The sequence below is a fragment of the Mauremys reevesii genome, linkage group 4 (genome assembly GCF_016161935.1).
Source record: "Mauremys reevesii isolate NIE-2019 linkage group 4, ASM1616193v1, whole genome shotgun sequence".
In the NCBI taxonomy this organism is placed as follows: domain Eukaryota; kingdom Metazoa; phylum Chordata; order Testudines; family Geoemydidae; genus Mauremys; species Mauremys reevesii.
In genome coordinates this window covers 99,833,795-99,860,203 of record NC_052626.1, presented here as the reverse complement: position 1 = coordinate 99,860,203, position 26,409 = coordinate 99,833,795, and the positions used below count along the sequence as shown (strand labels likewise).

The window sequence follows — 26,409 nt, the reverse complement described above, 5'->3', positions numbered from 1 at the left end:
AAAGGTTTAATGAGTTTTAAAATATTAATTAATGTGTTAACAAACAGCTATTTCTCCTCGCCTTTGGCCATATATATGGACTGCCATGGTACTTATGGATAGCAAGGGGCCTAACTGTTTTAGAGGGATAAAGTCTACATGAATGCAGAACTGCTGCTTCGAGGCAGTGTGCTAAGACTGCAGAGTGTATATTTAATAAAGAAACAACACATTCTTGAGTGTAAATGGAAACTCAATATTTAAATACTATGGAAGCCGTCATATAAATACTCAAAAGCCAAGACATTCATAGCTAAGTCTCAAATCTTAATAAAAATATTTTTTAAACTAGCCCAAGACCTGAATTCAATTGGAATATCTACATTACCATTATTTGTATTACCACAGCACCTACGAGCCCTAGTAATGGCGCAGAACCCCACTGTTAACTCTGAATTCCCTCTCTCTCTCTCTGGGTATGTCTACACTGCAGACGGAAACACTCCAACTAGCACACTAAAAAGAGCAGCAGAGTCAGGGGTAGCACAGGCAGCAGCTCAGGTTAGCCACCCTAGTAGATAAAAAAAAAGGTCCAAGCGGGTTAGCTACACGGCTATTTTGAGCACACAAGCTCCAGCAGAGCTAGACCATGTCCATCTCCCCTCCCTGGGAAGCATGCCCCCAGCTGCAATGTAGGCATACCCTCTGTGTGTATTCTGAGGAGAGCAATCCTCCAGTCTAGTTTAAAATATCCCCAACAACAATTTATCTTATTTACTTAGAAGTCTTTCAGGTGTGCTCATCATCGTCGTACCTGGCCACTTCACAGCCGTTAGTGCTTCCATTCTCAGAATGCCCCTGTGAGGAAGGGGGTCATTATTATTCCATTTTACAGGTGGGGAAACTGAAGCACAGAAAGATTGCGCAACATCACACAGGAATTCTGTGACAACTCAGGATTAGAAATCATTACCTCTCCTCCCTCGAATTCCTGTTCACCATGCTGCCGATTCTCCAGGCCAGGTGACAGGCTGAAGATCTTCTGCCACAACTGTAGAATGACGACTTTTTGGCCATCTTGTAAACCCTTCTTAAACAGCTCTCAATTTTCATTTACATTTTTCTGTCTACATTTTTCCAATTTTCATTGGCATCTGGCCATCAGAATCCGGCTTCATTTTCTCCCTACAGTGAAGCTATTCCAGTTTGAGGCAACCTGTGTGGAATTAAGATTTTTGGTTTGAAGTAGCAAAAAATTCATAGCCTAACCTCCCGCCTTCATAAAAGAGCAGCATTCTACCCTTTATCCCTACTACACACCACCAAAGCCCAATAAGCACTCACCACTAGCCCTCCTACTAACAGATTTTGAGATTCAAGACCCCTCTGGTCTTTAGAGCATCATTCTCTTTCTTTAAGCAGCAAGAGATACTGCCACATCAACAACATTGCCCTCACAGACTATGGAGTGGAGAGAATTACCTAAGTTATACTCAAAACTCCAGCCAGCCTGAAGAACGAGGGACAACAAAGATACTCAGACTCAAAGACCCCGCATGACTATGGCTGGCTGCCAAACTATACAGGAGCCTTTATTACTGAAACCCAGATACTGGGTCCCCCCGCCCCCCCCCCTGCACACTTTTAATGGCAAGACTTTATGGTCTTCCTTATATTGGAATCAACATGACTGAAGGTAGGAGAATGCCACTACTAGATGTGGAGTAAAGAAAGAAAGGGAGAGTGAAAAAAGATTTGTGATTAGGAAGCAAAGGAAAAGTAAATATATTCACCTGAAGGCCCCGTCACATAATTCCAGCAGGTAAGGCTTCATTTTCCTTGTTCTTTTTTAATATAATTCCAGTTCTGAGTTGCATGTGAAGAGTGGCAAAGAACCCCTTCTTGAGCAATAATCAAATCAAGAGCTACTTAAGAAAAACACAACTTTCACTCAGACACACACATGCCAAGAAAATTAATGGTAATAAAGTATTTTTCTCAAGATTACTTATGAAATTTTTAAAAACCCTTCACTTTTAGATCAGATGTCAGTCATTGCTGAGTGGCTTCGTATTAAATAATGTTGTGCACATGCACAGTAAGAAGTGCACGGGCTGCAGTATAGATGTTGCTGAAACGGAACAGAAAATGAAATGTAGTGTGAAATTTCATAGCCTCTCAGTAGCAAGAAAGGATAAAACCCAGAGGGCTGCAGAACATTTTTCACAAAGGGGTCATCCCCTTGTCCATTGTGGCCATGTACACTTCTAAAAGGGAGGTTTAAAACCCAGTGAGGAATGGCAGACGTTAGCACACAAAATGACCTAGTACTTTCATTCTCAAGGCCGGGCTTTCCTACTGTAAACTCTGTCAAAAAGTGTTAAGACACTAAACATGGGGACCTTTTAGACGAACAACAACAGCTGAGCTGATGATGACTCTGTCCTGCAGACCCCGCTCTAAATATTTATCATCTTGTAAGAAAGCAGAGTTAAGCAAGTTCAAATAGATTCTGTAATTTAACCCACCTGTGATTTTCAGAAGATTTTTTTCAATGAATGTTTAAAAACAAATGCTGTTCTAATGATATGGAAGTGATTCATTGCATCTGGAGAGAGATTTTGCTATAGCTGTTGTAAAATAGATTTACAATAAAAAAGGATCTTTTCCTACCCCAACTGAATTTCACACTGTAAAACAATGATCCATAGAGCATGAAGTGGTACAGGATGATAGAAAATTGTTTGAACAGTATAAAACATGTCAGCAATATGTGCACAAGGCATACTAGAATCAGTGATATAATTTTGCATGGGATCTAGCATCAGAAATCCAAGAGTTGTTTTTCCCCTTGTTAAACTATACAGAAAAAAAGTTAAGTAAGACTTTGAAATAGCATCATGACTACCAAATTATAGGTAGTACCTGAATATTACAGCTATTAGTCTAGCAAGAACAATTTGTTAAATTCTAGAGTCTATTATGCAATGTAGACGACAAGAGGTACTGCTAAATAGTTGTACCGACATGAAGTACTGCTTTGCTAACAGGGACACATCAACTGATGGAAATTTTTTGAGTAGTGTGTGTGTTCAAGTAGTGAAGTGATATCCAAAAGCGCTTAGTACCTCCTGGGTGATATAAAATAATAACTATTCATTATGACCTTTAGTCAGCTGCTTAATGATAATATTAATGGGCCCACAATAAAATTTCGCTGACACTTAGTCAAGAATATTGTTGGGCTATTTTGTGGCATTAAGTTGGCATATGTAATAGCATTTAAACCTAGATTAAATATTACAGAGTTTCAATTATGAATGATGCTTATATTAAAAATAATTTAGGTAGGTTTAGATTTGACAAAAAAAAGATGGTTTTCATAACTGTAGGTTTTGGGGTATTTTTTCCCAGGGAAATGGTACACATGGTAGGAGACAAAGATTTCCAAAACAGGAGTCTACAGTGGTTGTGCCCATCAACAAGCAGTCTCTAAACAAATATCATATACATTTACAGCGCTATAAAATTAATGCCAGGATATCACTAACCATAACAGCAGCAGCAACACAGCCAGGAAGATGATCAGGTGATGGAGTTAGCAAGTAGCCCGTTAAGAAGAATAAGGTGTTGTAACCTTAAGATGCCCACTAGCATAGAGTACACTGTCTCTCATCAGACCCAACCAACTCACTACACCTAACACAGTTGTCATGGTATTTATCTAAAAGGTACTCTGTAAGGTATCATATAAAAACGAATACCATGCTGCTTAATAATATCATTGTAAAATATGTGTGTTAACACTATGTGTGAAGTTATCAATTCCCTCTGTACGATGTTACTAGAACATGTTTAAGGCAAGACAGCCTAGCCTAGGTAAAGATGATAAACAGGTCTGCCCTAAACAAAAGGAATGTGGGTTTACCTCAATTTCCATATTAGTAGTGAACAAAGCTGTTGAATTAAACCAGCATGGACTATCCTAGTCCTGAGCGAGAGAGAGTGAGAGAATTAACATGGCTCCTGCACCCCAGAGAGACACAGGAGACTGAATCCTCAGGAGGCCTTCTTGACTTGTAATATCATATCCCTTTGGGGATATGAGAAAAAGAGAGACACCCCATATTTACCCTTCACCTTAGGAGACAAAGAAACGAAATGATTCAACTATGTGATGGGCCCTCACCAGGCTGGCCAGTAAAAGGCTGGAAAGGAGACTGTGGGTGAGAGAAACCACCTTGAACAGACTGCATCTTGCTAGATTATGTTTTAGACTTTTAGATGAGTGTTTTCACTTTTATTTGCTAGTAATCATCTCTATCTTTGTCTCCTTTGCTTGGTATCACTTAATCCCTGCTCTTCTGTTAATAAACTTGTTTTACTTTCATAATAAATCATCAGTGCTGTGTAAGTTCAATAAAGTGTGTGCTAGTAGAAAGCTGACAGACTGCAGTGTTTTACTGTCTTTGTAAAGGCAGTGAACCAAAAAATTTCTCTGTGAGGGTCCAGAGAGAGAGAGAGAGACTGGCCCCTGCAGTAATATATGGAGATATACCTATCTCATAGAACTGCAAGGGACCCTGAAAGGTCATTGAGTCCAGCCCTCTGCCTTCACTAGCAGGACCAAGTACTGATTTTGCCCCAGATCCTTAAGTGGTCCCCTCAAGGATTGAACTCACAACCCTGGGTTTAGCAGGCCAATGCTCAAACCACTGAGCCATCCCTCCCCCCACAATGATTATGAGGCAAATTCAGGGCTGGGAGGGTCCTAAGGTCAGCCTGCCAGAAGTAACCAGGTTGGGCAAAGCCAGGGTGAGACTTCTGGGCTCAGAGCTCTGGACCAAAGCTCAACAGCCACAAGACACCCCCAGCCACAAGACAGATGGTGGCCAAACCCCTTACTGGCCCGGTGAACCCCAAAACATCACAGTTGTTACCTGACAGAGGCAACATTTTATTTCACCATTGAAAACGCTCACAACTTTAGTGCAATTTGACAGGGATTCTGTGAAATCTATATGAAGCAATACCTGAGAGTCTCGCCTAACCCTACTAACCAATTACTTCTTCTTACTCCTCATTTCACTTCAGAGATTTAGTGGAGAACTCACTTAAAAAAGAATCTGTTTAATAAGGAACATAGTTTTTGACGCAGTCCCTGATGATATTCTCATAAGCAAGTTAGGGAAATGTGGTCTAGATTAAATTACTATAAAGTGGGTGCACAACTGGTTGAAAGACCATACTCAAAGAGTAGTTGTTATCAATGATTCTCTGGCAAACTGGAAGGGTGTATCTAGTGGGATCCTGCAGGGGGTTGTGCTGGGTCTGGTACTAGTCAATATTTGCATTAATGACTTGGATAACAGACTGGAGAGTATGCTTATAACATCTGCAGATGACACCAAGCTGGCAGTGGTTGCAAGTACTTTGGAGAACAGGATTAGAATTCAAAATGACAGGTCAATTGTAGGTGCCACACTTCAAGAAAGATGTGAAAAAACTGGAGAGAATCCACAAGAAAGCAACAGAAATGATAAAAAGGTTTAGAAAACCTGACCTGTGAGGAAAGGTTAAAAAAAAAAAAAAGGCAAGGGGGCATGTTTAGTTTTGAAAAAAGAAGACTAAACATTGGGGGACCTGATAACAGTCTTCAAACATGTTAAGGACTATTATAAAAGAGGACAGGGATCAATTGTTCTCCACATCCACTGAAGGAAGGACAAGAAGTAAATGGCTTAATCTGCAGCAAAGGAGATTTAGGTTAGATATTAGGAAACTTTTTCTAATTTTGGCATAGTTAAGTAGTGGAATAGGCTTCCAAACGAGGTTGTGGAATCCCCATCATTGGAGGGTTTTAAGAACAGGTTAGACAAACACTTGTCAGGGATGGCCTAGTTATTTTGGTCTAGCCTCAGCATAGAGGGATGGATTAGATGATTTCTCCAGGTCCCTGCCAGCCCTACTTTTCTATGGTCCTATGCGAGTCATGGCCTTCTTAAACAGCTGTTTGAAATACAAAATGAAAATTCTCTCTGTGGAAAGCTAGCTCAAAATGGGGAGGGACTTTTGAAGAATTAAACATGTAAAACCCTCAAGAAAAATGTAAATAAAGATTAAACTTAAATCTAGAATATATGCTGTATTTATAAATTATTGAAATCATGTAATAACTACACAAAGAAACAACGAACATACTTTAGGAAATGTACCCTTATATCCTGTATTTTTAGTTTGACTTTAAATCAATAATAGTCTTATATTGGCTCATAATATGGAAACTAATAAGGACTACAGGTAATGAAAATGATATTTAAATAATGATCACTTCAGAATTACAGGCTCAGCATCTGTATCAGAGAAAGCACAAGCCATAAATCTTAATACATTTTTGTGTAATGTTACATTGGCACAATATGGGTTAATTGCACACTCTTGATTTGCTAGTCACCCGGGTGCAGAGGGGCAGCAAGAGGGGCCCCAGGCCCCCACCCCACCAGGCCCCCCCAGCCCCTTCGGGGCCCCTGGGGGGGGGGTCTCTCTCGGGCTCCGGGGGGGAACTGAAACGGGCCCGGGCCCGGGCACAGGAGCTCGCCCCCGGTCGCGCGGGGGGGGAATTCCTTCCGCCCGGGCGAAGGACCCTCGCCCCGAATGCGAAGATGCCCCGCCCCCCCCGTTCTTCTTCAGGTTCAGCTCGCCAGCCAGGGCCTACCCCCGCCCGGGACCCGCTGCCGGCGCGAAGAAGCTTCGGGGCCTTCGGCGATCCACCGCCGGGCTACCGGCTGGCGGCTGCGGTCCGGGGCGGGCGCGGTCGGTGGAGGGGGGGCCGGCACGGGTCTTCGGGGCACTCGCGGCGTCCGGGTCGAAAAAGGCCCGCCCCGCCACCCCGGCCCCCGGAATCCTCTGGGCGGCCCTGTAGTCACCACAACTTTCCTGTGACTAAAGTAACCTTATCCCTCAATTCTCTAAGCAAACCCTTCACATTAGATACAAAGATCTATTAGAATCCAGAACTATACCTATTACATATGAGAGAGAGAGAGAGAGAGAGAGAGAGATATCTTTGACTCAACACCCATTCTAGACTAGAATACTTCAAGCTCTCTTTACAATCCCCAGTTAATTTTTGATACTGATGGACTTTCAGTGTCTTTCATTGCGTACATACCTATCCAAGTGGAGTACTCTGCAAGATATGTACAGTCTGACTTGCCACTATGTTTTAGCTTGTGTTTTCAGTCATACCTGTACAAAGTAAGTGCATAATGGGTGTAATGAATCAGAATGGTCAGTTTTACACCCACTTTGCTCAAGTGTGAATGATTGTGCAAGATGTCGAGCTGCAGCGATTCAGATCCACAGAAAGGATTTTCTTTATGGTAGTTCATATGCTTCCTTCCACTAATGTGAGCCGATTGGGGGAAAAATAAGCAGAAATGGGCTAGCAGCATGGGTCCACAACACAATCCCTAGTGTAGGAACTGCTCCCTCGCCCCATCTCCACTCTGTAGGATCACACCTCCACTATTGTAGAGCAAGCATGCCAGGGGTTGAGCCAGAGGAGATCTCTGTCCCATAATCCCCTACCCCCCACCCTTAGCCCTGTAGGAATTTCCTTGCAGAAAATAATGCTGCTCTGTTCAGCTTCAGTTTGTGAAAACACCCACTATGAGACGGAGCCACCATGGGAGCAGCTCTGGAGCCATGCACGTTCATGGGTGTCCTGAGATCTGGCAGACGTTTTTTAGGCATGTAGGACATTTCGTGATTTGTTAGGTACCATCTTTTCCCACTCTCTGGGACAAGAGAGCAAAGCCTGCCCCATGTCCTGCCTGACAGATGAGCATGATGGGAACTCCTTATGTTAAAATTCAGTTTTCTATTTCTGATGTTGGTTATTTCCCATGGACTGAAGGGGGGTGGTATGACTTTGTATGGGAACTTTACCCACTTAAAAGGCTGAGGTTAAAGGGATTTTTTTACAGCTTACGATAGCTTTTTGAACATAAGCTGAACAGCTTAAATCATTGCAACTGTATTCTGTACATAGACATGAAACCAATAGTGATTTACTTTGCAAAAGTAGAACAACAACATTTTCTTTTATCCTATCTACTTTTTCCTAAGATTTTAAATTTTATTAACATAGTAGAAGTTCCCATTCATCCTTTCTGAAATTCCACACAAGCCTCTCTCACAATGTTTATTTCTACATAACATTATTTCAGTAATACACGTTGCTTTCAGAATAACTCTATATGCCTGTTAACCTTTTACCAGAGCACAATACTTTTTTCCTTTCGATATTTCAAAGCCTGCACCTGCCCTACATTAAAACCGAACTAACACGAGCCTAAAGAAATTGTCATTTTGCTTCATTTTAAAAACTTACTGTAGGAAAACATCTTTCATATCTACAAAACCCAATGTTACAAGGAAGCTTTGGAAAGAACTGATGAATCTAGTTGAGATCCTGCTTACCACTGTTGCACATATATTTGCCCTCCTGAGCAATCAGATACATGTCGGTCTCCTCTAGATTTGGTTTCCCTTCTCCTTCTATTTGTGCCTATAAAAGTGTAATTTTTAAAGGGCTTAGAAAGTCATGGACAAGTTTATCCTTTAAATTTCAAATCCTGCAGTTTGTTCATGTACAAGGCAGAAATATAATTGGGGGCATGAATCCATTTTATTTGCACACATTCTAATGCTAAAGCAGTTTTCACTTGGAGAGGACTTAAGGGAAGTTATAGAAATGTTGGTTTGGGTTCTGCTAGAGAACAAAGCTGAACAAGTACTGTCCTGGCTGAGGCAATCAATAGCGCAACTGTCAAAGTATGAAAATAATAATAAAATAATCACACTTTATGGGTGGGATTTTCAAAGGCACTCAGAGCTGGCTTAACTCCACTCCCACTGAAGTGAATGGGACCTGCAATAATATAATTGTTTTCCAATGAAAACAAGGGTGCTCACAGGGCCTGTATGAAACACAGTAGTGACCACTGTGTCTCGCAATAGTAAAAATACTCAGATCATGAACTCATAACACTTAGTACAGCCAACCCTCTCTTACTTCCCAGAAATAACCCAGTACAACATTGCCTTGAACTGTTTTTCTTGTATTCCAACAGCTCACAGCCTGTCAATTTTCCATGCTTTAAAAAAGTCCTATGCTGCACTCTCCAAATCGGAAGGCATTACACCTATTGTTTAAACCAATTATCTGTCCCGCTTTTAAACATAATTTCAGTTTTTGTAAAACATTTGTCAAAGGTCTGTTTTTCCCCATGCCCTCCTCTTTTCTCTCTGCTGGCTCTTCATTATGGCCATGCCTAATTGTAATAAATTGTCCACCATTTATTCTAAAGCATTGTATAGGGCTTCGTAAAATGCCCACCACTGACATACCTACAATTGGAAGCAGTTAACTCTTTAGGGCCGCTCCCTTGTTTCAAACAATGAATTGCATAAGGAACTGGCCCTCGGCCCCAATTAAAAATAAAAAGGGTCTCCATTAAAGTCTGAGATTGCCAAATTGGGGGTTTATGAAAGGGTCCAGTCAAAGCCCCAAACAGGGAAGAAGGAAATTCTACAGAATACAGATAATAATAGGACTATCACAGCATTTAGGGCAGAAGCTCTGCTAAACCTGGATCCTGAATGTGTTACCCTTAGGTTGGGATTTTTCATGTTTCCCCTCTCTATACAATCCTCGGATTTGTTGCCTAACATTACTGTCAAAAGCTGACATTGTCAGTATTCATAAATTAATTCCTACATATTCTTTTTATAAAATTCCAGATTTTAACTAAGGGCATGGAAGTATTAAAGATTTTTTCCCAAAAGGACATGCATATAAATTCAGCCCTTACTTCTGTCCTGCGAGTTCACTATTTTTGCATCATGGCAGTTTCTCGTGACTGGTCTTTACACAGACTCCATCAGCAGAAAATACTATAATATTCAGATGAGTTTTCTCTCTCATCAGTCAGCCCCCAATTCCAAGAAATATGCCACCAAGACACTGTGCAAGCATGAATTCCCTCACTAGGTTAAAGAACCTGCACTCAATACTCATTAGCAATATGCACAGTTCTGAGTTTAGTTTGCCACAGACTATAGCAGTATCATGTCCAGTCTCCTTCAAATGTTCCTTAAAGTTATCCCAACTTTAGCTCACATTTCCCAGTACACATTGTTGCATGTCAAAGGTGCCTTACCTCCCAGCTTATTTGCATAACTATTTGAGTACTTTGTATTTCTTTCTGATGAGCTGGATGCATCTTTGAAGTCCACTTACATTGACAGGTCTGAATTAATGATTTTACTTCAGTTGTTATAGATCCCGTCCCTGGACTATGTTGATCATGATGAATTAATGCTGTCTATAGACGGTTTGACATATCAGTTGACAAATGTTGCATATGTGCATTGACAGGCACCTTCTTTGGATCTGGTGTAAAAAAACGGTGTATATCAATATCTGTATATCTGCCGTATGTCTGGAACGGATCAATTTAAAGCTTCAGAATGGTGTAAACAAGCCACTACTTTGAATGCTTTAATAATACTTTATACTCCTATAACCCCTCTCTTCTAAGGATCTCTATGAACTTTATAAACATTAAGGAAGCCTCAGAACAGGCCTGTGAAATAGGTAACTAATACCTATTGTAACCAAAGCAAAGAGAGATTAAAGGCCTGGTTTTCAGAAGTCCTGAGAACTAATTGTGATAAAGTTCTGACATACAGATGTGCTTGTAAGAAATTGACATTCTCTTTCCTGCCCCCAGCCATAATTTCTATGTCAAAGCTCGAAAGCCAAGCACCCCCATGTCACATGACAGTGACCAGAATCCACTGACTAACAGTTATCGTTACATCTACCCTTTAAAACAAAAACAAAAAACCCTAATAACCAATGAGCTACAGTCTCTGATACGTGTCTATGCCGTTCTGATCATGTCACATGAGCAGGATCAGTAGGGACTTTCCAATGGTTACCGCAATACCTACTACTCCAGTGGAAGCCAATGGAAGCTGTAGGCAGGGGTGCTGGAACAATTTTCATAGTGGGGCTGCTGAGAGCCATTAAACCAAACTGTAAATCCTGTATATAACGAAAACCACTTCAAGCCAGGGGATGTGGCAGCACCCCCGGCACTCCTAGGCCTGGTCTACATTGGGGTGGGGGGGTGGGAAAAATCGATCTAAGATACACAACTTCAGCTACGAGAATAGCGTAGCTGAAGTCGACATATCTTAGACTGACTTACCTCCCATCCTCACAGCACAGGATGGATGGCCGCAGCTCCCCCGTCGACTCCACTTCCGCCTCGCCCTCGTGGAGTTCCAGAATCGACGGCAGAGCATTCGGGGATCGATCTATCAAGTCTAGACGAGACATGATAAATCGATCCCTGATAGATTGATCACTACCCATTGATCCAGTGGGTAGTGTGGACGTACCCCTAGTTCCAGCAACTATGGCTGCGGGTCCTCAGCAACTTTTAAAATCAGGGCCTAAGTTACTTGTCCATGCTCATACAGTGAGGATAGAGCTGGACAGATCTGCTCACTCCCAAACCCAATTCTTACCACTAGAAGACATCCCCTTAAATTATGAGCACATTCAGGTGCAATTATCATTTGATATTTCCAAGCTGCCAGAAAGGAGACTGAACCATGAACTGCCATTTCTTCCAGTTCTGCATCTAGAAATGAGAATGTGGACTATGGTGACAGTTTCCTCCCCATTAAGTCCCACTGCTGGAAAAGTTGATCATGAGTTGCTATGGCTTGCTCTACTCACTACAAAGTTACGTCAACGTAAACTGTGTTGCATCAACCTAGTCATGCACGTGGCTGCACTTAAATTTGTCTCACTGATGCAAGTTTCCCATTATGCTGACATAGTAACACAACCTCCCCCAAGCAGAGTTGAGCCAGGGTCGATACGCTAAGGTTGACTTGTAGGTTCAACAAGCCCAGGCTTGCCTCCCTCTGCAGCCCATTGAGAACTCAATATCAGGACTTCCCTATATCTCCCTTCAACATTCCACATGGCATCAAGTGTCTCTGCACTCTCCCTATCACTTGACCCCAGGGGACATTAAAGACAATCACAGCTTCAAGTACACTAACCTGTGAAAGCCATGGTTGGTATATGTTTAACTGAAATGGACATGAATGTTGTTTCCCCTTCATAAGTTCTGTTCTCTTCGTTTATTAAGTTTTTTAATGTATTTATTTTAAAGCTTCATTGGGTGTGGGGGGGTTGCACTGAATTCTTTTACAAAATAAATTTCTATGATTTAAACCATAACTCATCTTTATTAGTTTGCAACATCTGCAGGTCTGAAAGCAACCAATTACTTATTACTGACAATGTGTACAATTCACAGAATAAGCTACAAACAAAATGAATAGATGTATTAACAAGGTTATGCTCCTACATGTACAGCTACCTCCACACAATTCCTAATATACTCTAGAAGAGATGGGCCAGGTAGAGTACACTACAACAAAACACACTATTGGGACTCACTGTTAAAATGGTCTTTCACAGCCTCCCTGAGCCGCTGTGCTTTTCTAATAGCCCTTGGGTCTCGCTTTTCAAACTCAGACAGACAGATACTCTGCCTCCACCCTGCACCATGGCAGAAACTTCCCACTTCAGTTTATATATATTATTCAGGCCACAGCAAGCAGTTATAACCCTTGGGATATTTGGCTCACTGAAGTCCAGTCTTGTGAGTAAACACTGCCAGCATCCCTTCGATCAACCAAAAGCACATTCAAATGTCATTCTGCACCTATTGAGCTGATAGTTGAATTGTTCCATGGTGCTTTCGGAATGCCCAGTGGACAGCTTCATGAGCCAAAGGAGCAAGAAGTAGGCTTAGTCACCCAGGATCACTACTGGCATTTCAACATTCCCAACAACTAATCTGCCAGTCGAGAAAGTCCCTGCTCGCAGCTCTCTGAAAAATCTTGTGTTCTTAAAGATGAGAGAGTCATGCGCCTTCCCTGACCATCCCACATTGATGTCAGTGAAGTGTCCCCCGTGATCCACCTATGCTTGCATAACCATAGAAAAGTAGCTCTTTCTCTTGACTTACTCTGGGGCAAGGTGGTCTGAGCCACCACAGTTCGGGAACCCCACTGCTGCAAATCCATCCACTATGTCCTGAACATTACTGAGAGTTACATAGCAAGAGGCAATTAATGGCTCTGCACACTTGTACGACAACAGCCCCGGCGATTGATTTCCCGACTCCAAATTGACTTTCGACTGACTGGTAGCAATCTGACATTGCAAGCCTCAATAGTGCAACCACCGCTCACTTCTCCGTTGTCAATGCAGCTCTCATTTTGATGTCCCTGTGCTAGGAGGTGGGGGTAAGCTCAGCGCACAGATCCAGGAATGCAGCCCTGCATATCCAAAAGTTCTGCAATTGTGTTCATCATCCCAAGCCTGCATTACAATGCAATCCCACTACTCAGTGCTCGTTTCTCGGACCTAGAAGCGGCATTCCACCATCTGCAGAGGCTCCATGAATGCCACCAGCAATCTTGAATTGTTTCTCACTATGTCCCACAGCAATCTGACCTCCAAGAAATCATCATCATCATCATCTTCAGTACTGATTTGGTTCTTCTTATGACTCTGCAAATACTTTAGGATTGTGCGCTCTGCGCTTGCAACACTCATGACAATAGTGCAGAGCTGGGTAGGCCTCGTGCTTCCGTCAGAGGTAGTGGACAGAGAGGGCTTTTGGATTTTGTGGACAGGGCTGTGCGGGTTTATGGATTTTGAAAAAAAGGCATGAAAATTATGGGATGCCAATGACATCATGGGATGGAGAAAGTTGTAAACTGGGAAGTTGACTCTCCATGCTCCCAGTCGACCCTGCGCAACTTGTTTCAGGCCCATCATGCATTACCAAAACTTCCCAAAAGATGGTGGCAAGTTGCACAATGGGATACCTACCCAGAGTGCACCACACTGTGCATTGATACAAGCACCCCGGGTGAGCACTTGCATCAGCAACACAAGGAGCCAAGTATGCACATGTCACTCATGTATGTACATACCAACTGTGGTGGCTTTATGCTGATGTAACTTGCATCAACATAACTTTGTAGTGTAGGCATGGCCTAAGCCCGGGTATCACAGGGCTCCCAAAAGAATAAGACCATCAGGTGGTCGCTTGCACTGCCTGTGCCCTAAGGCTGGCCCTATTCACACTCAGTTCTTCCTAACTGCAAAGCTATCTGAAATCAGCCTATTATTAATAGCACTGTGCTTTCTGTTTTTATGGAAGCCTAGTCACACCTCTGTTTACCATTTTCAACTTTGAGAGACTTCCTGCAGCAATAAGGATTGAATCTTATATATTTTTATTTAATTACAGCAAAAATGATCAAGAACCACATTGGGGGTTAGTGGTGGGGTTTTTTTTGGGGGGGGGACTTGGGGGAATAACTACTAATTTGTTGTGAGCTTGCATTGTAAAAGAAGAACATTTTCAGAAAAGGGCATATGATATTTCTCCCATACATTGTTTTGGGGCACATCATCTGGGTTTGGCATTGTCTTGTAGCAACAGGGCACTGTCCCATTAAGAACCCCTAGGAAAGAAAGAGCATTGACTGGTAGCAATCTGACATTGCAAGCCTCAATAGTGCATTGACCAGGCATTAACACAGCAACAAGAGTCCAAGAGAAAGGAAGAAAAGTAGTAGGGGAGAGGACACATTCTGTTTCATAGTCTGCCACATTTGTAAATTATACCACAAGAATACAGACACAGCATCATGCATACTTCTCTTCTGGTACATTTTTATCATGTAGCCTGGATTTTAGGAGTACCCAAGGAAAAACAATTCTCCACAACTCATACCTATAAGCCCTGGCAAGACAATGCACATGATGATTTAACAAGTCATTTCCACCTCTATTTTCTATGATCCAATGAACAAATTATGGGTTTATACAATTATTCCTATGTATGGCCTTGAAATATGTAACTTTCAGTGGCAGTGAGGAACAGAAAGTTTAGATACTAATTCACAGTACTTGTTTTTAGTACTCTTATGTGATCTAAAGAGCAGTCAGGCTACAGTATTTATTTACAAAACTCTTAATTTATATAATACCTTATATAAATTTCTATCCAGTTTTTTCCGGCCTTGAAACATTAACCTGCCCAGCATTGCCACACCATGGGCATTCAAGAAGAGCTGTAACGGCATGTAATGTACAAAGAGCAAAATTGCTCATCATGGTTACATAAAAAAATGTATTTTTGTTTATGCACAGCATATCCAAGACCAGACTTGTGACTGCGTAAGAGAACCAGTGAGACACAAACAGCACAGTGCATAAATTGAGCACCAAATTACACTTACTCCCACTCCTCCAAAGCATCCAGAAGACTAGGGGAGAAAAGTAGCCTGGAATATCTGAGGTCTAAGTGCCCTAAGTGCTTTTAAAATAAAATAAAATAAAAAAAAACACAAGAGATTAAGAGAAAGGGAAGGGAGGGAGGAAGAGGAAAGCCCCCAAACAGCAATTTCCGTTTTAAGGATGTGAAAGACACAGAGGAGAAGAGTCCCCAAGCACTTACTAAAAGTGCTTTTGGTATGAAATAAGAGGGGGGAAAAACATCCCCCATAATAAAAGCTGCTCCTATAAAACTGGGTTTTGTTACATGAAGCAGCCCAGCGTTAGCCAATGAACTATTCAATGAGGTGTTTCCTAAAGGTGCTACTCAGCTATGCTTAGCCCATTTGGACCCATTTGTTCATGTTGAAGAAAATCCACAGGAGAATAAACTAATAGCTTTGCCAGACAAATCACAACTGCTTTGCTTTAGCAGTTCCTTTCCTTTCCTATCCAGTCGGGCAAAACTCCTAGGAGAAGTGACCACCACAACCAAAGGAAGCAGAGTATTTGTCAGAGTTTTAAAGGCTAGCCTAAAAGCTTTATCTCATACCAACCCCTCTGAGCAAAAGCACCTTTCCCTGCTCTCCGAATCCTTCCGTTAATGTAGATCAGAACACCTAGTGGCCAATTGCTAGCTGAAGATAATTAGCCTTCAATTATCACCAGTTATATTTTCACCTGTCCCCTTTGCATATCCCTGTAACTTCTAGCATGTCCAATTATTCTGTTATGACCCATCCCCACACCAGCAGCGAGTGGGGAACTAGTCCCTTTGCTACGGAATTAACCTTTCACTCTTCAATTGCCTAGGCTGTCTCTCACTTAGCAGTAGTTCAACACTTGAGGACATGGCTTGCAGCAAATTCACTCAGTAACAAGTCATGTGTTCTTATTCCTTAATCAAGGAAGGCCATTTCTGGTGAGAGCTGCCACCTTTCAGTCCATCAAAAACTGACCAAAAGGCAATATTCCAGTCCCCATGAAAAACTAGAAATCACCATACATCTTTGGTGATTCCGCATCCTTGCCCTCCTACTAAAGCTGGGAGGTGAGCACCCCTGCTCAACTGCTAGAGTAAAAGCCCTGCAACCCTCACAACCATTCCTGTTTTATCATGTGTTGTCCCCTGAATTCAAGTCCTTGGTTCAGTAGCTCTGCCCCTTAGGCTGGGGGAGGGGCCTTCGGAACTCAATAGGTGCGAGAGTAAGAGCAGAGCACTGCCTATCGCCTAGCTTTTGAGAAAAAGAGGGCACTTTAGCCTTCACTCGACTGCTGGGAGAGCAAGGTGCTCCATTTTCTATTCCCTTCTAAAGGTGGAAAGTCCACTCTCTTTTCTTGGTGGCATTCCCCTCTCCTGCCTACCCCACATATCAGGAGACATTCTGGAAAATCTTTTTGGTTTAGCCCAGATCCCCAATGAGAGAGGCCAGAGGACATAAACCCCTTTCTTATGTGCTAAAAAAAAATTACATTTTCACCAAAAAATTATTGAACAATTCAAGTTTTCGTTCATTTTCTGCAAAGCAAAATATTTCCTGGTTTTCAGTTTTTGGAGCCATTTCCCCTTAAACAAAAGGTAAGCTTTGCTGGGAAAATTTGGAGAGGTGAAGATTTGGAGGTGCAGAGTTGTGTCTGATGCACCTTGGCAAAGCCGTGTCCACTGGAAGGAGAAGCAGAATCTACAACATGGATACAAAATTAATTGTCTGTATCCAACCTATTTCACAATATGGTTTATTTTTATAACCCCTTCAGTTTTCAGTAAGCTCCAGTCATGGTTGTGACAGCCCAAGGAAATTGAACTTTTCCACACAATTCTCACTAATACAGCCTGCCACTTGGTCTTATTGTTATTAGAATAATTTGCTCCCAAGTTCTGAAATGAACTCTGTGCCCAAGTAATTAAAGCTCTTAAAGTTTCTAGTCCTTTGTTTAAAGAATTCGTCCTTGTGCTCTCTATGCCCCATCAGCTACCTAATTAGCAGAGCCTTTGCGTGATTAAAAATTCTCACAGAGATTCTGCTGGATATTTGCCTCTCTTAATGAGTGTTTGTGGACAGCTGGGAGCGGGAGCTGGTTCCCTCCTCCCAGGACCTCCAATGAATTCTGCAGACCTCTGTCAGGGCCCAGGAGTGAAAGCTGTCATTTTAGTAATGTGGATGAAAATTGGTCAAAAGCACCGTGGTCCTTGAGGAATGAAAGGCCTTGAAATATAAATGAAGATGAATATTCATATTTGATTCAATAAGTGCCAACTATTAATATACATGTCTATCAGTAAGAAAAGTCAGAACTTATTCCATTGTGCCTGGCATAATTTGGATCCTAATTCTCAATTATCTTGCTATTCTTTGCACTACTTTCCAGGTAATTTTTATAGTTCAAAACTTGCAGGAAAACATGAAGAGGATGGGGTAGTGGAAGGGGTAATTATTTCCACATACAAAAAACTAAGTTCTCTCTTCAATCTTTTAGCTAATTTGCTGTCTACTAAGACTTACCTGTGGTTTTTGTACAGTGGATTCTAGCTATCTTGCTCTCTTTTAATATCAGTTTTTAAAGCTGCCCATCTTGTGGCACTAGAAATGTATCTGATTTCTTTATGGGAATTCCCTTTCTGCTCTCTCCCTGCATCCTGTCTTATTGCAACTTCACTTAGTTTTTTAGAAGTAGAAAATATACCAATTTTCATGTTATTCTGTAAATAATGAATTTTAACAGCAGAATTATAATTTAATTGAAATATAAATAAACAAATAAATAAATGTCTTGGGTACATGCCTGCTGCTTTTTAGATATGTTTGGGAAGAGTGAAGAGAAACCTCTGGTGCCAGCTAGCTCTGTTACTGTCAAGTGATTATTAGCTTTTTTAAATAAGGGCTGGAATTAGAGATATGCCTGGGCCAAAATTCATGGCAAGACATTAAGTCTACATACTGGCTCTTAACCTGGCGACAATCACGCTGATTTATCGCAGTTCAGGAGATATTAATTGGGAAGTGACCCAACTGCACTATTGTATTATATAATGTAACATCTTGTGTTTACAGACCACGTTTCATCCAAGACAAACCAAAGCACCTTGCCTACCTGAACTGAGATACAAACTAGACACTTTTACCTCCACTGCTGAAATTCACACAGCTCTGAGAAGAAACACAGGAAGCGTTTCAGAGGACAAAGCACCACTGCATAATGACTCCGGTCAAGAAGTGAAGGAGACCATATCCAACTGAAACTTTGGAGAGATTCAGAGGAATTATATCATCAGAATGTAATTTGAGGAGCTGGAATTTGGTCTGGTTTACAGGACTAACATCCAAGGAAGAAGTGCCATGAGAATATTAGTAACTTCAAGCAATTGGTACTTTGATCTAATTCAAAAATTAGCCTTGCTAGCAGCAGTTACCTTGATCATCGTACTGGGCATTAGTTCCATAGTGTCTCAGGAGTAAGAGTACCGCCTACTTAATCACTAGTACCACTTGCTACAACACCTAAATGTTGCTTGGAGGTTTCTTATGTAAACTGTGACCTTAATAAACAGAGGCACTTTTATTTATTTACCACTAATCCTTATTTCCAGCAATAAGCACTGGGTCAAATCCTGAGATTCTTATTCAGTTTTTACTTGGTCAAGTTCTTCCCAACTTACAGTGGGAGTTTGCCTGAGTTAGGGTTGAGTGAAAACCACATATGGATTCAGGGTGTAGTATGATAAGGAAAGAGATCAAGGGCCTGGTTCTCCACTACTAACATTGGAGTTTCTCCACATTCACATCAAAGAGGTCAATGGAGTTATGCCAGTGTAAATAAGAGGAGAATCAGGTCACAAGAATTTTGACATCAGCCACTAAATTCTCCTGTCATTTACACTGGTCCAAGCCCATTACCTCCAAGGTGGAATTTCTTTGTAGTCTATTTGTATGTTTTTGTGTTTTATGGTTCATTATAATATTTCTCTTCCCAACCATTCCGGTTTACAGATCATGAAGTTGTTTTTGTGCATTGAAGATTCTGCCATGAAACATTGTTTTGTTTCAGTGCAGAATGGAGATCAGCTGTTTTCACTGGCAGTTTGAAAAATGAAGTTAGGAAGTTGGGACAGGTGTGGGTGCACATTAATGAGGCAATTAGGTTTGGAAATAATGATTTATCATTTGTAATAAGGTCACAGTTTATAAATCTATGTCAACAATACACTTAGAGCTGTGCTAAATCAGAGGTTTCAGTTCACAGAGGCCTTGCAAACCTTTATTTTTAATTGCGGGGAGGGGATTGGTTTACATGTAGTCACACCATCTGACCAAAAAAAGGTTTCGAATTGAAACCATGACATACCACCAAGTTGGATACAGTTTTCAACCAAAACTATCAATCCTTCCCTGACACCCATAAAAGAGAGTCAGTCCAAAATTCATGGGTTCACCAAATTTTGGGTTTATAATATAACTTGCCACAATCAAAGTGTGCATTGAAATGTGCAGGCTACTCAAAAATGGTAAATTGTCAGTGGTGCAGATATCATCTGAAGCACTACAATACCACCTAATATGTGGGATTTTAGTGTGGAAGAACAGAGACCATAGAGTTTCTTGCTAGCAAGCTATAATTCATTATTTTTACTCTCTATACACAGACACATATCCTGTTAAAGGATTTGGGTAGAGTAATCCAATAAGCAAGTCCTAGTGCAAGTAGTAATTAGAAACACTAGTCTCCATTCAGATGGGTCTGATTTTCAGAGCTCCCAGGCCCCATGTCCATATCTAGAGTTCTGAGTTTCTCTAAATTCTCTTGGGTTTGGATTTTTGTTGAGAGTCAGTGCAGTTTGCATTGCCACTGTTATGGGTCAGATTTTTTTCCACAATGAAATGAAATTGAATTAAAAACCATTTTTTTAAAGGAAAAAATGGTCAGTTTAAAAAAAATAGAATAAAATTGTCTTTAAATTATTTTTTACCTTCTACAGCACATATCCCATATTACATAGTAAAAAAAAAAAAAAATCTTGAACACAAGGATATCGGTATTGTCATGCCAGATTGGACCAGTGGTACATCTATTTCAGCATTTTGTTTTCAACTGTGACCAGTATTTAGGTGCAAACACACACCATACTGTACAATAATCAAATAACCTACTCTTAGAGGAAATCTCTTCCTCACCCCGGTCACTCATTGGTTTGTGTGTTAGCTTGTGTGCTTTCAGTGACTCATTAAACACCATTCTTTATCTGGGTGATGCAGACCAGGCAAAATCATGTTAAACCCTTTTAAAGAAAACAAACATTCTTTATTTCAGCTGTGTCCTAGAATAGAAAATAATATTCTAAGATGTACTTTATATGACAAATCAGGGACACACACGCATGCAGCCACCATGATGATTAGCAGGGATCAAACCCAGGGTCTTCTGCACCAAAACCAGACCACTACTACTTGAGCTACAGGAGAGTGCCTTTAGCTACATGCCAGTAGCAAGCTGTTGGGTATATCTACACTGCAGCTGGGCGCTAGACAGTCTCACACTAGCTCAGCGCGAGCTAGCGCACTTAAAATAGCAGTGTGAATATTGTGACTCTGGTGCCTGAGCTTGAGCCCAGGGGCTCAGCTGGGTTTGGACTAGCCCTAGGTCAGCACTGCATCGTCCACACTGCTATTGTCAGTGCACTAGCTCGAGCTGAACTAACGTGAGTGTGTCTACCCATGCTGGGAATCACACCTACCAGCTGCAGTGTAGACATACCCTTATTTAGCAACTGGGATCAGCAGGTAGAGGGTGTTTGATCACATACACTAGGCCATTACATTCATACACTTTTGCATGGTCCACCATGATCTTAAAAAGGGCATTTATCTGAACTCATTTCAAAAAATAGATTGAGAGACTACAACATATCTATCCTGCCATAATTGGGGTGTAAATGAGGAATATTGGCCGGCCTTACAGTAATATGTTTATAGCATGTGTATATAGCCAAAATTATTGTTATTTTAAGAAAAATAGGCATCTGAAAGATAGGTCCCCAAATCTGTATTTAGGCACTTGAATTATCAAATTCAGGCCCGATTACCAAAAGTGCTGAAAATGGAGCAGTTCCATCTTCAGTGGGAACTACTGAGTGCTCAGTGCTTTTGAAAATCAAGCCACCTATTCACAGGCCTAAATCTGTACTTAGGAGACTGTCTTTTATTATTATTATTATTATTATTATTATTTTTAAATCTCAGCCACGAATGTACATTATTTATTTCAGCAACTCATGTGTCCATGTCTTCAACATGTGGATACACCCCAGTTAATTTAAAAAACTAGTCCGTTGTAACCTAAAATCGAGAGAGTAAGGAAAGAAGAAAAATCAATCCACTAAGTAAAAAGGAAGAAAGAAAAGCAATACTTTAATTTAATCCATTTGGCAAAGGCATGGCTGGAAAGTTGAGCCTGGCACCTCTCTGAACGGCACTGAATTCAGACTCTGACAGACTTCGGCAGGAACAAGCTCTCGGTTGGGGACTCTCCACCAGGGCTGGCTCCAGGTTTTTTGCCGCCCCAAGCAAAAAAAAAAAAAAAAAAAAAAAAACCCTGGAGTGCCACCGACGAAGCCAAATAAATAAATAAATAAATAAATAAATAAATAAATAAAAGGGCCGCCCCAACTACATGCTTGGAGCGCTGGTGCCCAGAGCCAGCCCTCCTCTCCACTGAGAACACCCCTCTTGTAGTCCTCAAAAGTACCATCTAAGCAATGGCAGAAAAGGCAGCTCAACTATGCTGTCAGTTATACACACATTTTATGACGACATACATCATGGGAACAAGGAGAATAAAGTTCAAGTGGTATTTAGAGAGTCAGCTGATCCCAAAGACTTAGGTACACACTTATTCATGTATTTTCTGCATCTGTGTTTGGGGGACTATGACAAGCTTGTAATAAGAAAAAAAAAAGAGAGGTTCTTATTTAAATCATTTGCAAAGTTGGCCCTCATCCCCCCCTGTATACTACGAATTCGCTTGTTTTTTCATTTTATTTTCATAAGATTCTCTTTGTTAGAAATACACAGTGAAAAAAAGAAAAATGGAGGGGAAAGCCTGTTTGATAGGGTTTATTTTTGGTTTTTTAAGAATTCCCCTTTGATTTCAAGACAAATTACGAACAGAGTGGTTTTAGGTTTTAAGATTGTGTCACCACACACACACACACACAGATAAAAGTCCTGGATTCAGTATGGATATCTTGGGGGTGGGTGGCATGGGGGGTGGGAAATCAGCATTGGAAATCTTCACAAAAAAAAATTCTTTTCAGGAGGCATTTGAATTGAGAGTAGGAGGCCATTTAGACACCCCACGAATAGATGGCAGAAGGTGTGAGGATGACAGCAATGGAAGGATATACTGGAGACATGTTTCTTTCACATAATGAAATCATCACACGTAGGAAAGAGACTATCTATGACTGGATACGGTCACAGAAATGCACTGAAATTGGCCATAACTGCAAAGTCAATAAAATGCTCTTAATCTTTCAATAAACAATTTATTTTAAAAAAAATGATTTATTTTGGAGCTAGTGGAGTCCCTGGAGTGGGGAAATAAATACATTTTAAATGTGCTGTACACTATGCAGTATCTGGGATTTATTCTCATTTCAACAGATGCATGGTCTGGTCATCTGAGCCCTAGACTGGGAGGCAAATATTCCTGTGTTCTAATCCCCACTCTGACAATGACTCCTTTTGTGGCTTTGGACACACCGTGTAGGACCAGATTCTGAGAGCCTTCCTCGACGTGCGTAGCAGGTACTATTCAACACGAGCAAGGCAATATAATCTGCCACTCAGTTTCTCTGTATCTGTTAAATTGGGGGTAAAAAAAAAAAAACAGTCTTCCAACCTTCCTCATAGGGTTGCAAGAACAAATTAGTTAACATATGGAAAGTGTTTTGAAGCCAAAGAGAAACACACAGATCTAGTCAAGGGGTAAAGAATTTTGAAATAATTGTTGTTCCTCAAGTTTCCAAAAGAAATGATTTCTTTATTTCCATTTTTGTGACTTTATTTTCTAAAAATTGGCTTTGAATTTTTTTATTTTAAAGTTTTCATTTCCCTCCTGCCACCCCCTTTTCTGCTTTTTCCTCACCTGTTTTCCATTTTTCCCCTGTCAAAGTGGGGGCAGATATATAGAGGGGAGAAAGTGTTAGACAGGATGAGGTGAAAGAAAAACTGGAAACATTTTCAAGTGTCAAAAATTTTAAATGCAATTTTTTCTACAATTTTTTTTTAAAAGGCAGTTTTCAATGAGTAATGTACCTGTCTACAATTTTTCAACCAGTATTATTCTATTATACAGATGGGTCCAAACCGATTCCTGGATCTGAACACACCCCAAACTTTGGGAGAGGCTGGAATTTCACTTTCACATTTGATAGCTTAATTCTATCTCTGTTAGTTTATTGTCTCAGCATACACCATGGGAATCAGTACTAATGGTTTGAGGACTTATCCTTGAAATTGACTGCTTCATTAATTATTACTAAACCATTTTTAAGATGTCATAGCATTTGCACATAGTTAGTTATATAACTGGCTGGAGACAGGCCTGGCAGACCAACAGTATTACAAAGTGCTACCATGCAGGGGGCCAGCCTCAAGACTCAATGCCAGTCTCTTGCTTCAGGGCTGGCAACAGCTGGAACCAATCCAGGCAACACTTCATTTTGAGGAAGAGGAAGAGCCACATATGACTCTGCAGTGACCCCCTCTGGCTGGTTGTGACAGGCTCCTGTGGTAGGCTAGTTAGATTCAGCCAAACTCAATTCAAAGCATATTCATAAAGATAAGAGTCCTTGAGGCTGCACAAGAGAAGAGAGATTCTCAGGGTGTGCAGAAATGTTCCCACTACAGGCTATTTCCAGGAGAAAAGAGTTGATTAATGCAGGTTTTGCATTAATCTACACTTACTGCCACAACATATGCTGATTCTCTTTAATGTAGCGCCTGTAAAAGAGGCTATCCTATTGAAATCCTGGGACTGTGGGGGAGGCCCCCAGAACAAAAGCCTGTCTACTTCAGGTAAGGGAGGGCCCATAGAACCCAGAATCTAAATTGATTATGGGGGACAAAACAGGAAAGGGCATGCCCACCGCCTACTATAGGGTCAAAACAAGGAATTTAGCGGGGAAACCAAGCAGAAAACCTGACAATGCCTACTGCCATGAGAAGATATCAGTGGACAGTGCCACAGGAACTTTGCCTAGATTCATGCACAGATAAGAGACTGGAAACATACCTTGAAAACTAAAGTCCTCTTGTTTATGGACAGAATAGGCATAGCACAGGTAGCAGAGAAAGCTTCCATATATCATCCCACCAATGTGCATCAGCCCTCAGATGGCAGTATCAGCCAAATAGAGGAAAGGAAATTTTCCTCTCTGTGACCCACCCAGTCCTTGCTGATCTACCAACATGGGTGCCAACTGGTGCAAACTGTGATGTAACCCCTGGAACTGGACTCAACCCAACCAATTCATTTTGTGTAGGTTAGCTAAAAAGCTCTGAGGTGGTAACAGCTTTTGGTCACTACTGACGGAGCCTGGGGGCCAAATAATAAACCCTGGTATCCATGTGCAAAGATGACACAACCAGATCATACCACTCCTGCATGGAATGAGGTCTCTCAGCTGCCTCAGAAGCGTGGTCCCTTCCATGACTTCTGCTGAGGTATACCCTGCTTATCTGAGCATCCAATAGTATGGAAGGGGACAAGAGGACCCAAGACATGGACTGACAACAATCTGAGGGAAGATGTTCACTACAATGGATGAGGCAAGTTCTTTGAAGCACTTCAATCTTTCTATCAGCACCACATAAATCTCGCTTGTGTTTAGCATTAACCAGCTGTCCCTCATCCAGAGATGGTGTCATCTGCATATTGCTGACACTTCACCCTGTATTGTCTCACCAGCTTTCCCAAACAGCTCCCTATAGATGTTGAATAACATGAAGGAGAGGACTGAGCCTGGTGGAACTCCATGGGCAAGGCCTTTAGAAAGGGGAGGAAAAGATGCCTATAAACAGCTTCCTGAGTTCATTCTGACCCATTTCAGGGGATGTCTTTTCACCCCTGTAGTTACTCAAAGGACTGTTTGATGAGCCTCCCAGGCCAGGTCGACAGATTTTGGCTAATAGGGCTTGCGCCAATGTTCTAAAAATAGCTGTATAGACAGCGCTTTGAAGTGGCAGTTTTGGCTCTGAAGCCCACCCTGTTCCCTAGGCTACAGAGCCTGAGCTCCAGCCCAAGCCACAACCTGAAAGCCCTGTCTATAAAGCAATTTTAGAAGCAATAGCACAGTCCCACTAGCCCAAATCTGTCTACCCACGCTGAGAGGTGCACTCCAAAACACTGTGTGGACATGCCCCCAGGTGCTAGTTGCAAAGGTGCCTAGCATCAAGCCACAATTTGTTTTAGTTATCAGACTATTGCACATTTTATGGTGTGGTGGAGATTCCTTGCATTAAAGGCAGGCTCTTCCCTAGGCTACAGAGCCTGAGCTCCAGCCCAAGCCACAACCTGAAAGCCCTGTCTATAAAGCAATTTTAGAAGCAATAGCACAGTCCCACTAGCCCAAATCTGTCTACCCAGGCTGAGAGGTGCACTCCAAAACACTGTGTGGACATGCCCCCAGGGTGCTAGTTTGCAAGGTGCCTAGCATCAAGCCACAATTTGTTTTAGTTATCAGACTATTGCACATTTTATGGTGTGGTGGAAGATTCCTTGCATTAAAGGAGACATTGACTGCGTCTGCGCCTAATCAAAAGCCCGCTGAAGTCAACGGGGGACTCTTCAGGTCCTCTCTTAGTAGGGCTCCCAGACATTCTCTACTCTTTAACCATTCAGAAAGGGTAGGTGGCAAGGTGAAAAGTGGTTACTTTTTTCCATGATTGCTTCTTTGAATGTTCCAGATTCTTGGATCC

At 41.5% G+C, this 26,409-nt stretch overlaps 1 long non-coding RNA gene across 6 annotated transcripts in view; it reads right to left on the bottom strand.

Moving 5' to 3' along the window:
- Nucleotides 1-26,409, bottom strand: part of LOC120404708 — a 92,366-nt gene that overhangs the window by 2,463 nt on the left and 63,494 nt on the right. For 5 of the 6 annotated variants that reach the window (XR_005598126.1, XR_005598125.1, XR_005598127.1 and 2 more), the window contains 3 exons: nt 1,773-1,904; nt 953-1,195; nt 758-837 (listed from right to left, as the gene is read on the bottom strand). This is a non-coding gene — a long non-coding RNA (uncharacterized LOC120404708). The remainder of the gene's footprint in view (nt 1-757; nt 838-952; nt 1,196-1,772; nt 1,905-26,409) is intronic. The other variant, XR_005598129.1, reaches the window with a different exon arrangement.